The following is a 15163-nucleotide window of genomic DNA, read 5'->3' on the forward strand; positions in this document are numbered from 1 at the left end:
CCCCGTGTATTCAGTTTGTTATAAATCTATTCACAATTTTAATTCTCTAGCCCACAATAGAGATAAAGACATCATCGGTTCATTTTTTCAAACTTTGTAAAGCCCCCTCAAGAGCCACAAAAGACATTAAACAGCTGTTCTGAGTTGATATACTCATGATGTGTAAACTGAACTTCAGGTGTAAAATCAGTGGAGTGCCCCTATAAAATGACAATGTTAAATTGTTGGCGTGTGCATTGAAATCTGCCTCGTCGGACGACTAAGTGGCTATAATATAAATTCAACCTACATGTTTGCATGTGGTCATGTACATAGTTTGTGTGTTCACCTCACTGTTATTTATAAATATAAACATACTGTCAGGTCAACAGTGTAATGAGTCTGTAAGTGGAGGGAAAGTGAGTAATCGTCTATCTGTGTGGGATGTGATTTCCATGACAGAGCCTGGCAGGGTGGGACGGGAACATTGCCAGTCGTGACGACTTTAGATTCATCCTGAGGAACAGGAATTCCCACAAGCTGGATAAACATGCAGTTTGGTGGGGGAACGGGGTGCTGGATAGTCTCCCTTCTCATCTTTGAACGTGGACATTGTCAGGACCTATCTTACCATAGAAATGCACTGTGATGTAGCATAAGTGGGTGTACGGATCCAAACAATTGGACGGCACAGGCTAGATGTAGCTAGATGTTTCCTCCACCAATATGTAATTGCAATTGCAAAGTTAAAATTGTTACCCATTGGAGATTTAATTTTCCCTCTTTATGATTCCTCAGATTGACAGCCTGTTTTTGATCTAAATATACTGCATGTATTCAAAGGCTTAAGAGTGATATCTCTTGGATAGCAAGATAACCAGAGAGGACTGGAGGAGGGAGGATGGGTGGGGCCAGACATTTTTATGACCTCCAGTATTACTTCAGCTTGTTTTCTTAGACGGGATGTGTCACTATGTGATGGCTCAGGAAGGACAGAAATAATACAGCAGTGGCTATGAGAGAACAATGTCTAACCGCGGCCGTCCTGAGAATACAAACTGTGTTTATCCTAATGTCTTCAGACAGAAGCATTGATGGACACGGAGGCAAACCTGAACAACCACACATTTGAATTTTGTTTCCTTAAGGGCTTTTCTGTGTGTTTTTGTTTCACTACAGGGTGTAAGTCTTAACGGCTCTGACTATATATTTCTTTCAGCATTAGAATATCCAGTGTGTGTACTTTTGCAGCTATCTCTCAGCGAGTTCACATATGCACGTCGGCGTTTGTGTTTTCACATGTAATTACTGTGAATCAACTCTTTGTGCACGGTTCAAGTCATAAAACAAGAGAGAAAGAACATCGTTATGCTAGTGGGGCACCTCGCTAAAACGCTCCAGTGACAGAAAATGAAAAGCTGTAATTCCTCCTGTGAAGTGAAGTCTGACTTGTCGGAGTAAAGCACTTCCTATCCTTTTGTTCAGATCTCAAAGGGAATTATAGGGGTGAGAGTTAGATATGGCTGTTAATAAGACCGGCGAGCCCTGACCAGATGAACGTCTAAGTGATTTAGACCATGACAGTTGTATTAAAGTAATAAAGCCAGATTATTTTAACTTGGATATTCATATTTAAGACCCGCAGAGAACATGAAAAACGTTGTGTTTTCCCTTCTTAGAGGTATAAACCTTTGTTAATAGTAACTGTATGCTCAAGGGTACTTTAAAATACTTAAAAAAAAAAAAAAAAACTTTAATAACTTTAAAACCAGAAATGTTTGCGCATCAAACAGACTGTAAAAATAGACTATTTCTTTATACTTAAAAAAGTTAATGTCCGGCCTACCTTAAATTTTTAAATTGACTGAATTGGAGAAGACATGTTGAATCATTACAACATTACTTCAACTTGCCTTCTCAAATTCGGTCAGCTTAAAATTTTTGAGCAGCCCAGACACTATTTTTTCAAAGTTAAAACAAAAAGCTTATTTCGACAGTGCACTGTGAAACAAACTGTTCTAAAAATTTCAATTTGACTAAATTTGAGAAGACAAGTTGTGTTAATTTTTGTTAAGATTCAACTTGTCTTCTCAAATTCAGTCAACTTAAAAATTTAGCCCAGGCACTAACTTTTTAAGTTATAACAAAAAGGGTTTTTTTTTTGTTTTGTTTGTTTTTACAGTGCACCTCATTTCCTGTGTTCTGGTGAATTTTTATGCACCAGTATATAATGCAAATGTCTTTAATATTGTCAAAATAAAAGTCCTCTCTCATTTTTATCTTTTTATTAGGGGAAAAAATGCATATTCTAAATACTGAGGGGGACTTATCCCTCATGGCCCCTCAGGAAGCTAAACTTTGGTTCATGTTGTGCTAATTCTAAAGAAAATGAAGGGGAATATATTTTTTGTACAACATTCTTTTTTCTGCTAAAAAATAGCACAAATCTACATCACTCTTGATAAAAAAAGAGTTAGTCTCCTCCCATTAGGATGCACCCCTCCCTACTCCTACATATGTTTTTTTTCCCCCAAAGTTATCGGTTGAGGGAAGCACTTATTTTTGCAGAATTGATGCCATCAGCACTCATATTGATAAGCAAAGAGGAAGCAGAGGGTTGAGTGAGGAAGAGGGTGTGCTGAGGGGAGGGGTGCATGGAGATCAATGGGCTAATAAAACAAATCGATGGAATGAAACCACAGAAAAAAGTGAAGTCATTAATTTGCAGAGACAGGATGATCCCACCAACCACATGCATTGATTAGAAATGAGGTCTGTGGAGAACCTTCAGGGGGTATCATATTAGTGGAGGGAAACAATGGCCCGGGTGGGGGTAGGTCGCTTTCCTTCGAGGGGTTTGCTGCTGTACTGATGCAGGAGAATAGGTTAACCGGTGGATCAATGGCCTCTTCAGCATAACTCCAAGATGACAGCGGTTCTGTGTTTGCTCTCCGTCAACACAATATCTGCAGGTGTGATGTTTTCTCTGTGCTTATGAATGCACTCCCATTGATTTTCCCCCTCTTTTTTTCAAACCAAGTGTACTCAAGCATGATTATGATATTGAATACATCACAGAGTACAAAGAGGTCTGCAAATAAGGTCAGAGGTGAGGGCTAATGCTCCATTTTTATCAATATAATTATTGTTAATCATGATTTGTAATCAATAACATTGGGCTGAGTTATATACACTGAGGCCTTTTAGAAAGTAGCACGAGGGTGGAGGTGGAGGCACAATGTGCAGTTTGAAAAAACGGCTGCTTTAATATGGAAGGTGGACACACAAGCACAGACTTAATGCCAGACCTCTGTTTGATCCAAGCTGTGTCCCCCCAAAAAAAGGGTTTCCACCTCAACTATCTGTGGTAAGCAATACCATGCAATCTGCTCACAAGAGCAAAACATTTTCAACTTTCTCATCTTATTCATATTACCATATTCAGCCTCATCACTAATTTTAATCCCGAGAGCTGACAATCTGCAAAGTTCTCCATCGGTCAGGGTTCATCCGATCTGCCGACACAGCATAGCTTTTCCGCAGCCATTTTGGGGGGGGGGAGCAGGTGATGTGAGATTGACGACTTAAATACTTCATCAATCAATGCTGCAGCCAATGTGTTGTTTGGTGATTGGTGGAGAATTCAGGCAATCCATCTTTCCTACCGGCAACTGGCATTCAAGATTCTCCTCAGGTTCTCTATGTAATGCCTTTATTTCTTCATTTCCAGGGTTAACCTATGCTGCAGATATTTGTGTGTGTTGGGGTGGGCGGTCCACTCTAACCCTTCACCTGTTATTAGAGTCTGTAGGATGCGTACGTTGCAGCAGAATGCGCTACACACACAAGGCAGTTCACTATCAGTCCTCCCACCCAATGCAAATCATGCCACAGAAATTTGAAGCTATTAGTGTAATTACTGTAATTAAATGTAAATGACATTATAAGTAAGAAGAAGTAAGAAGGCAGTTTATGTCAGCCACTGTCCAGCACTGTATTTAACCTTGTGTGATGCTTGGTTGGTTTTGGCAGGAAATTTGCTAGATTGTTTTGCTGACTAGGGCTTTAAATGCAAACACAAAAGGTGAATTTTAATTGTATAATTCACTGTAATGAAACCTTATTAAGCCACATGGAAAGATGGAGGAATAAGATTTAATCCTTGTTATATGGCTGGATCTAAAAACTGTCCAAGAGGATTTGAACATAAAAAAGCAGCAAAAAGGTTCTGCTTTACAGCACAAAAACACTTTACAGCACAAACCCCAGATGTTCTTCCAGTGCAACATGCTCATGTAAGGTGATGGAGGAGTGATAGGCAGATGTAGGGGAAAAAGAAATTGCTTTTATTTTACCAGCTGTTAGCAATAACAAAATTTAGCATTTTGTTTGCCTTATACTTTCATTTCACCATTTACTTTTTTTGTTTAAAAAGGGGAGTCAGACTTTGAAAATCTCCATCAAATAAATGCAAAACACCTGTTCTACATTTCAACACTGCATCCTGTCTGCTGTGCCGTCTTTGGAAGCATTGATAAATTTAACCACATGTTGTCTTCATTGGCTCTTATATACGATTTTGACCAGTTGTTTAGCATTGATGTAATGCAACATAAACATCTGAATACTGCTCATAAACTTCATCCTGAATTTAATAAATATTTCTTTATAATTACATTCAAATGTACAAAGTATATTAAAAAAAAAAATCACAATGGCCGTGAAAATTTTATGTTTCAAATCAGAGTAGCCAGTTCAAGAATGTGTATTATTTTTCCATCACCTTACATAAACCCGGTGCATCATGAAGTGTTACTTAAACCATTACAATTTCTTTCCACCCTCATCTCACTGTCTCCACCCTCATGCAGTTATAGTAATACTGAAGCCCCTGGGATTTGCTTAATTAAAATACATCCTTTTTGTGTTCCCCTCGGAGTCCAGTGATAGAATAACTATGCATCGGGGTTAGCTCCTTGAGGAGTTAGCCAATGTTGTGTCAGGCAGCCACTCACAGCTAAATCAACAAAAGCCTGCAAAGAAGGAAGGAGAGAGAGAGAGAGAAACACTGAGGGAGCGACATAGAAGAAGAAAAAAAAAGGTTGGGGTGAGGGTAGGGGGGGCATCATGTAAACCCTTAGCTTTTCACACTGAGTGGCGTTTTCATGCTAAGCTCCGAGCTTGAACTGAAATCCTCTCACTTATCCTCAAATCCGAGATGAAATACTGTCAGATGTAGTGTGATCCGGGGGAATTTGGTGGTAGACTGACAGGCAGGGCAGAGAGACGTATGACTGATAACTGGAGAGTGTGGGCCTGTGGAGGAGGAGGAGCAGGGGGAGAGTGGGAGATACTGTGAGGGGAGGAGATTTAATACAATGATTTGTCAGGGTCAGAGTGACAGACTCACGTCACTTTAATGCTTGGTAACCAAGGACATGGTGGAGAATAAACCATAGAAACGATACTACACTGTGCTTTTGATTTCAAATGTAACACTTCGTGCACTTCGAACTAATTTGCTTTTTTAAATGCATCTGATTCAGAAGAGTAGTAGGGGAGACCAGGGATGATTGTTACACTTTTTGTCTCAGCACCTATAACTCACTGAATTTGAAGCTCTCAGATTTGGGCCCACATTATTTCTTGACAGCAAATAACAATTTTTTTTCAAGTTTACCAACAATATCACAGACTTCATTATTTGATGTCAAATATGCAAAGAGTTCCACTGTTACAACCCCCCCCCCCCACTATCAGGATAAACTGTAACAATAACACACAATAATAATAATAACACAATAAGAAAAAACACACACAAAAAACTAATGCATATACCAATAACCAATGCCTACTGACGTCTAACTCACTAGCCTGGACCTGTCAGATCCTTGTTATCTCACATGGAGTAAGTACAAAATACAAGTCTGCTGCCTTGGTCAAGTAACCAGTCAAAAAATCCTCTTGTTGCACATTGAAGACTTTTTGACTGCTGTGATAGTTCACACAGACCTACTGTGTTGATCCTCTTTCTCTGATGCTTTCTATTTATTTTATTTTTGGAATATCTTCTCATTGTCACATGGCAGATGGAGCATTTTTTAGGAAAAGACCTTAGTGTCTTTCCCTGTCTCAAGCACACCTCGATCAGAGTTTTTAAACCAACTCTCCTGGCATGCTGAGAAAAGGAGCGAAAGATAGAGAAAATGTGTTTAGTTGTTATCAGGGGGTAGTTACCTTTTTAAAAGGGGCTTCAACCACCCCCAACCTTGTCAGCCAGTGTTAAACTTGTTGTAGCAACATGATGGTTTGAAATAATCATTGATGAATTTCCTCATGTTACCTAAGAGACTAATGTTAATCTAATACAAGCAACGTAATTTTAATTGCAAAAGTATTAGTACTAATCAAAATATATCCTTGGTTCAAAAAATTACTTGCACACCTGATGATCTGGCTGTAAAATCTGCATACTTCTTTACACAACTATGAAAATTAACATGCATGGTCAGGAAGGAAGGGGTCATGCAATAAATGCATTACATGACTCATAGGTCATCCCTTCTTAGTGACAGTGGTGCTGTTACAACCATCCCTCGTCTCCCCTACTGTACGTAGCAACAATTTACATGCACAATTTTGGGAGCTGTCTATGTTCTGTAGTCCGATGTTTCACGTTGGGTGTTGGGGCTGATATTTGGAGGGTGTGTACGTCCCTCATCTCTGAATAGCTCCGAGGCACAGGCAGGAAATGGAGTCCTGGCATTTTGTTTTGCATCAGTGCTCCTCTTTATTAGAGAGGAACAGAATCGGCATAGAATAATAATTGGAAAATTGTAAGCTTGCTTTCATTATAATTAGCGAGATCACAGGATGCAATAATCCAATTATTTTACTTAAAAGCAAGTTTCCTCATCCCTCTGCAATGTGTTGCAGGATGTGTAACCTCATCCCGCACACGGACATACCCCCCCACCCTTACATGTAAACACCAGCATGCTTGAGTGTGCTCAGACAGCTGAACATACACTGACATATGAATGCCATTTAGGGGGCCACATAAACACACACGTACACACACACCTCAACAACATACAAATAATTGAGTAAGATTTGCTGGTACATTAAGTTTAATGTGTTTGACATACAGGCGGGAGGATATGATAGGCATGAAGTGGAGTAGCCGCGCCGCGTCTTTCTTCAATCAGGGCACTGCAGGGCTTTGTTTTACAACCCAAACCGAGGGCCCGTCAAAGCTAATTAGCGCTGTTGCAAATGGATGCAGGTCATGGCTCTCAGTGGATTGGTCCGCAGAGGGGTCACCAAAGGTCAAACCTCCAGTATGGAATGATATAAACAATCATCTATAGACCACAAACCAATCAATCCCTTTTAACACTATCCACTTCCTGGTTGGCTGCTCTTAGAGGTCAGAGGTCAATGTGCAAAAAGACAACTGAGACAGTGGGTTTGGGAGTGGGAAGCACATATACTGATTATCTATACATTTATGTTTTAGCAATCAATAGGTATTAAAATAAAACTTTGATTATGATTAGATAAGGGGTATTTTTTTCTGTTGCCACATTGCACAATAAAACACCAGACTGGTTTTGTACCAAATATCGATAACTGACATAAAAGATGTGATTTTCTGCAAACATTTTCTTTTTTTAAAACCATACATGAGCATGTGTTTTTCCTGCAAAGCCAACTTCAACATCAGCACAAAGTTCCGCAATTAGCTGAGCGGAGAGAAAAGGAGAGAAAGACTGAGAGAAACTAGGGAAAGAAGAAGGAGGAGGAGTTGGGGGGAGAAAGATGGAAACCAACGCTTGAGGAATTGAATTACCAGAGCCTTTTCTCATTATCATTTAGCCGTCTTTTATGGCCCACCAGTAAGAGATGATGTTCCCATGACCCCACACAATACACAGACATATTATTCAATCCTGCCTCGATGAAATTCCTGCAAATAAAACCTTTGTGCTGGGCAACAGCTAATTATTTGACAGATTGGCCCCCTTCAGGCTCAGGTTACAGTGTGGAGTGGCCATGTTTTTACCCCCCCCCAAAAAAAACCTCCTATCCCACCCACCCACGCCACCAGCACTCACCCACTACTCTCCCCCAGCCCCAGTGCAAAGAGGGGCCACTTTGAGAGAATCCCAGAGGGCCTCATTCTTTTCAGGAGATTATATATTTCAGCCCCCCCCCTTCCTCCTCTTCCCAACCATCTATCCATCCAAAATCAGGGGAGCGTGGTGTGTGCGTGTGCGTGTGTGTGTACAGGGGGTGTCTGTGTGTCAGTGACAGCAGTCATTTCATAGTTTAAAGGGTGTTCTCAAGCAGAAATATTTAATCTTCCCACGAAAATAAAGTTCGATGGCTGAAGAGTGGTACAGAGAGAGAGAGAGAGAGAGAGAGAAAGAGAGAGAGAGGAAAAGAGAGATAAAAAAAGCATGTCCAATATGTGTTGTGTTACTCTGTATTTACACTACTTTGAAGAACTACTGTACCTATGCATCTCGTGTATTTTTCCGTAATACCAAATTAGAGAGTGGAGAACATTAACGGATTAAAGTTTTGGGTGGGCATGCCTTTGGCATTGATTCAGTCCACTAATAACAAGAGTTTGTCATTAGTGTTCGGACATGGACCACCAAGATAAATGCCAACACATGTTTAAATTATCTGGAGAGTAATGGCGTTTTCCTTCAGCCCTTTCCCTCCCCATAAAGATTCCTTGTTGACTCGACTATGGAGGCATTTTGAGTTATCAGCGCAGGTTTAATCTGTTGCTTATTTTGCACTCATGCAGTTGCTATAATTCAAGAGGGAGTGTGTGTTAAAGGAGGTTAAAACTAAACAATTAATTGAAATAATGTAAAGGAACCCCATTAGGGAACAATTAAATATAACAAATGTGCTTATTTGGCTTCTGAGTGAACCGAAAATTTAAAAATATGAAAAAATATTAAGATTGTATTTAAAAATATTCATTTATTAATGATATAAAACCGTGATACAATATGTTTGTTTGGGTTTTTTGGTAAAATTTCTAGAGACCTGACTTTAGAACGTATTATTTATAAAATGTGTTATTTTTTTCTCTCTCATTTATTAGTCATGTATAATATATACTGTCCTCTCTCCACTGGTTCCCAACTTTTTTTCATTAGCCTTTTAATTATCATTATGATGACATACCCACCTATAAGCACATTCTTTTTTTTTAACTGTTTGTATTTTCTAAATACTTATATGCTATAATTTAATATTGTAGGCTTTTAAGAAATTACTTATATTCTCTTATTTATGATTTTATTTTTTCATGCCCCTGCTTCGTTTACTCTCTTTGTAAAGCACTTTGGTCAACATTTGTTGTATTTAAATTTGCTCTAGCAATAAACCTGACTTGGGTTGATAATTAAAATATATATGCCATATGCCATTTATATATAATAAACACAATAATTACTTTGAATAAGAGAAGATAAATGCATTTTTAAACATTTATATATTCTTAATTGTGGCTCTGGCTCTGACTGTGAAAGGGATAAAACTGAAACTAAAAGTCAACAGTACTTATTATAATCCTGGCACCGAGTGCTTGTAAAACCACAACACTTTTGCCCTGTAGCCTGAGAGAACTAAAACAGGGAACTGTTGCTATTGTTGGAGGCATTTCTACTGTGATGCTGTCAGAAATAAACATAGACGAATATTACAAAAATAAGGAATTGATATCATGAAACAAGTAAAAGTGGAAGTTGGATTTGATTTACAGTAAAGGAAATGTACAGTGACAATGTTTGCTATGCATAGCATCTCATCTTAGTGAGAAACGGTAGCTGTACAGTAAACGTTAGTGGTATGTTGAAAACCTGAGTACAGTATAGAGCCTGAGTATAGAGCACCAACATGTTTTGTTGTTATGCTTAAAATCAGTTTAATATGTTTTAATTTTTAAACATTTTGTGCTCTAATTGTGCCTCTTAAAGCAATCCAACACATGAATAACCATTTTCCAACTTTGTCTTGTGTAAACAGGAACTCACGTCCTGTCCGATGACACTCTGCAGGTTTATAAAATTCTACCACCTATTAAACTCCAGTTTAGACAAACTCAACCTCCATGGAGCAAAAAACTAGTTAAGTTTTCTCCCTCAAAACTTAACAATACCCCACCTTCCCATTCCCACTCTCCACCCTCTGTGCGTCTGCAACCGTCAAATGCTCGCTGGGCTCCGGGTGCATGTCTGGGATGCCTGACTACTGTGTTCACCTGGCATGAACCCAAGCGAGCAGAGCCTGGAGTATTCATTGCTCAACCTGGGTGAAGGTCACAGAGTCCAGCCCTTCCCTGCTCCACTCCCCAATGAGCAAACATATGGTCATGGAGCACCTTGAACATGTTTGGGTGACCAGAACTACTTGGCCCGAGCCGCCACAGCAAAAGAGACAGAGGCGCTGAAGGAGGTTTAGGCTCACCTTGCTAAAGCAGAACAAGGATAAGGAAGGGAGCACGAGGCTGCCAACAACAGTGAACATCATTCACTAGTTGCTCGCACACAAGAAAACCCATGTGAAGGCCCCAGACAAGATATAGCTGTGAAAAGCCAGGCCTTCTAGGCTGCTTCCTCTGCTCCCTTGTTTCTGTTGATATAAATGCGTGTAATCATAAGGTACAATATCATCACCCTGTTGTTCAAACAGCCATGCCTCGTCTAATCGCTTCCATGTTTCCTCCGTGTTAAGCTCATTAGTGGGTGACCTAAAGGCATGTAGGAAAAGACAAAAAAAAAATCTTTGGATAATGGATGCTTGCTGTTTTGAGACAGTAAAAATAAACAGGTCTGCGGCTTTGATAATGAATATGCTGTAAACATCAGCGCTGAGTGTGAGTTTATCACAAATGTCCAGCTAATAACCCCACTTGTGTGTACGTGTGTGCACTCTCATATACAGTTTGAGCACAGGGGTGTGTGTGTCATTGCATGTGTGTTTGTCTTTGGGTGTGCTGGGGATGGAGGGTGGAAGGGGTGGTGTTAAAGATGATGACTCGCTGTTAGACTTTGTGAATGGGATGTGAGAGTGTCTCTGGTGTCTGAGTGTCTGGCCCAGGTGGCGACTGGAAGGCCGACTTCATTAGCCTTAAAGAGGAAACAAAGGAAGATGCATCGTAAAAAAGTGCCATCCCTCATCTGCGAGGCCACCGCCTGACACATTAGGAATCTGTATGCTCAATTAACCACTGGCAGGCTCATTTTTCCTCTCCCTCTCTCTCCCACTCTCTCTCCCTCGCTCTTGATCAAACCGAGCAAGCTAGAGCAATCACACTGGACTGAAGAAGGACTTAATATACGGCACGTTGATGAAGTTAGACCATAATTTTTGTTTAATTTGCAGTACGGATGCATACTAACTTGAGATTTGATTTTATTTGTTTTAATCTGACCATTGTTTTTGCAAAAGATGTAACAATTTGTCACTACCTTGATTAAATGAAGCAAAGCTTTCTGATTGCGCTGAAAATACTTTTGAAAACTCTCCCTATAAATTCCACCGCTGTCTCATTTCAGGAGGAAGAGGATGCCCATGAGGACAGGAAATCACGTGCCAAAAACACATTACTCCTGAGGACCTATTTGCACGTGAGTTCTAATATTAGAACTTCTGTTTCACCAAAGTGTGGTAGGTAATTTACATGCGAACTTTTATCTGATGAATCACAAACATGCCAGATTTACAGAAGCGTTGCAGTGGGGATAAAAATGTGAATGTTTTCACAGAGCCCCAAAGGAAGAGGGGCCCGTATAAAGTTTTGTTTTGTTATAAATATTTTGTCAAGTAATATGTGCTTTAAATAAATTTAAAAAATACTGTGTAAATCAGTTGAAAGACTGAGCTATGTATGAAAAAATGTATAGTGCAAGCACTCTCAGGCCTCTTTCCCCTCTTTAAGGTGCAAAATGGTTTAGTCCATTTAGTCATGTCTTTTCTCGAAAAAAAGAAAATTTGGGTTCCCAAAAAAAAAAAAGGAAGGAAAGGGAACAAAAGCACAGTAAGTAAAAATAATGTGCATGAGAGAGACATGGATCAAGAGAAGAAGGGCTGGGATCCCACTGCTTATGCACTGGGCCTAGAATTTGGTGCTACACTAAATTCCAAGTCTAAATTTAACAGTTTTCTCGTTCTTTCTAACTCATCAGCCCATCACTTTTTAAATTTTCAGACATCTTGTCATCAGCTTCAGCTAGCACTGACTCAAGTGACATCATTTGAGGCATTTAATCAGATTCTCAGCATCTCCCTTTGGAGCCACAAATACTTTACTACTTTTTTTTACATATTGTACTCCCAGTCACCCGTGTACAGATGTTGATGTGTGAAATTAAGCTCCTCTTTAATGAGTGCTGATAAAATGTATCATTAAGCAAATGTGTCATATACATAAAAACATTGCAAAACATCTTTCTATGGATCACAGTCTTGACCCCAGTTTTACCCTTTCATTGATGCAAGCACACACACACACACACACACACAAATCAAACACACGTCTTCCCCCAACATTTCCTCTGTTGAACTGGTTCGCAACCTGAGGATCCTTATCTTCCCATGAACCTCCTGTGAAAAATGACAGTACGGACCTGGCTGAGGTAGGCTTTTGGGTGGTGTGGGTGAGGGGGGGTCAGTGTGATACACATCAGCCTTTGATTAATGAGGTGAGCCAGACACTCTTTAAAATCACAGGGGTCACGGCTCAGGAGGCCTCCATCCAACACCTCGCCACACTTCACAGGGCCAACTTCTTTTTAATATCAGACCCGCCCCCTTTCTGTCTCTCTTCTGTCCCCCCTTCTCTCTCGCTCTTTCTTCCCTTCCACACTTTGCTATTGAGCTCTATCAGAGAGATGAAAAATGGCACGCAGCTGGCAGAGTACATCCTTCCCTTGTCGGGGTCAACAGTTCACTATGCTGATGGAGACCCTCACACCTTCATTAATAAGAGCTCCCCTGCACTCACACAGGTCGCTTTGCTGCATCGCTGGACGGCCATCGCTCCCACCTCTGTCTGGATGTCCTATCATTACATCCTGCCATCGATGCATAAATCATTGATTATTATGACTGACAACTTCTGCTTTTCCTTTTATTTTTTTTTAGCTAGCCTGAACATTCAACCCACAAACTTGTTCAATATGGTTAAATTCATAAAAAAAAAAAAAAAAACTATGTTGAAGAATTTAACAAATTACACAATTTGAGTTTTTGTTGGACAATATCCAAAAAGATAACCTTTTAAAAATATGGACATACTTTTGAATAAAATATGAAGATTAATCGTTATTGTATGTGCCTTTGTATTTGGGGTTTTAAGAGAGACTGTCTTCCAAAGTACGACCACATAAGGCATCTTTACAAGCAGAAATTATGATCCATAGTTAAATTTTTCATGAACCATATTTATGCTTTCTGTCAGACGGCAACCTGTAGTGAATGTAGCAGTGCAGGAGTAAAGAGTGAAAAGTCACTGTGAGTGTTTTCACAGGATATGTCATGTGATATATGTAATGTTACCTTAGTAACAAACATAGCTCATTTAAGCCATTTTTTTTCTTTCTTAACCTTACCAAGTAGATTTGTTGCTTAAACCTAACCACATAGTTTTGGTGCAATTGCAACTATTGTAAAACATTACCCATGAGTTTAAAACTGTGACCAGTCAAACAAGCTATTCTGTCATCCACCGATAGGTGAACTAATTAAGTAAACACTCCTGTCGGTTGCAGTCAGAGATATGAACCTTAGACTGTAAAAACAATGGCCATAGCTAACAAGACATCACCCACTGGTTTGTGGACTCCGTTCTAAAGCCTCAAGATGGGCATTTTGGCCATCACCATTTTGATGTTTTTGGAGCCAGATGTGACCATAATTTGGTGAAAGGGTTGGCGCTGTGGAGGAACGAGGGCCGGATTTGACTAGACTGATTTGAGTAGCTGAGGACACTATCAGCAGACAGCCTGTCACTTAAAGTGGCCCACCCTATGCATAACTTTCAGTCTAAATAAAAAGTAAAAAGAAATATTAAATAAATTAAGATAAATATTATGTAAATTTACAGCTGTTGTGGAGGGGGAAATAAGCTATAGGACCAAAACCATTGTTATTTTTTTGTACCAGGCTATAAGTATGTAACTTAAAGCTCTAAAGTTAGGAATTTTGACATGTTGGTCTATGGGTACTGACTGGTTTCTGGAGCCAGCCTCAAGTGGCCATTTAAAGAACTGCAATTTTTGGAACGACCGCATTGGCTGAATTTGTCAGCCACAGAGGATGCCATTTACTATGAACATAGGTTGGAGAATTTGTTGAATTTTAATGTGGGATGATTTGAGTTTTTTGGGCTGTCAACATCAGTTCCTCACTTGAATCAAACCGCTGAAGGTGTTTTGGGTTAAAAAGCAAAACATGCTAAACACAGCCTCCATGGCTGCCAAAGGTTCTTTAAAACCTTTGACCTCTTTAAAGATATAATACTAGGTAATGATAAAGATTTTCTCTCGATGAGAATGTTATGAGACAACTATAAATCCTACTCTATGATAAATGTTTTCATGTGGTGTTATCAGTGTAGCAGTGTAGAGCAGAATGAGTGACAGCGGAGGCCAGGCTGGTCAGATTCAGAGAGCGCTCAAAAAGAGGTGCTAATCATAATGCTGAGGTAGCCTTGTTGAGCTGCTAATTACCTCCATTATGAAGATGCAGAGTGCCTGATCAGAGGCGCCTCAGTGTATACGTGTCTGTTTGTGTCTGAGTGTGTGCATACACGTGTGTGTACTGGTCTGTGCCGATTAAGAGGAGGATTAGCCGTCCATCCTGAAGAGGAGGGAGGCGACCAGGGGGTACAAGGAGAGAGGAGAGGGGGGGAGGGAAGTGGTGGTGATGGTGGGAGGAGAGGGGGGTGTCCCCCTCCTGGAGACGAGCCCTGACCTTCTCATTTCATCCTCATTAGTATCTCATGTCAACAGAGCAGCCACTCCTTAATCATCTGCTATCATCCCAGGCCTGCCCACACACACACACACACACACACACACACACACACACACGCACACAAATAAAGACGCAGATAAACACAAACTTGCAAATAGGTTAGTTTTTTAGACAGACA

At 40.0% G+C, this 15163-nt stretch overlaps 1 long non-coding RNA gene across 1 annotated transcript in view; it reads left to right on the forward strand.

Annotated features, from left to right (window-relative positions):
- Positions 1-14856, forward strand: part of LOC148188201 (uncharacterized) — a 63936-nt gene extending 49080 nt beyond the window's left edge. The window contains exons 3-4 of the long non-coding RNA XR_015778051.1: positions 11565-11636; positions 13017-14856. This is a non-coding gene — a long non-coding RNA (uncharacterized LOC148188201). The remainder of the gene's footprint in view (positions 1-11564; positions 11637-13016) is intronic.
- The last annotated feature ends 307 nt before the right edge of the window (positions 14857-15163 follow it).

The sequence above is a fragment of the Plectropomus leopardus genome, chromosome 11 (assembly GCF_026936395.1).
Source record: "Plectropomus leopardus strain MGB_pleo_1.0 chromosome 11, ASM2693639v1, whole genome shotgun sequence".
Lineage (NCBI taxonomy): Eukaryota > Metazoa > Chordata > Actinopteri > Perciformes > Serranidae > Plectropomus > Plectropomus leopardus.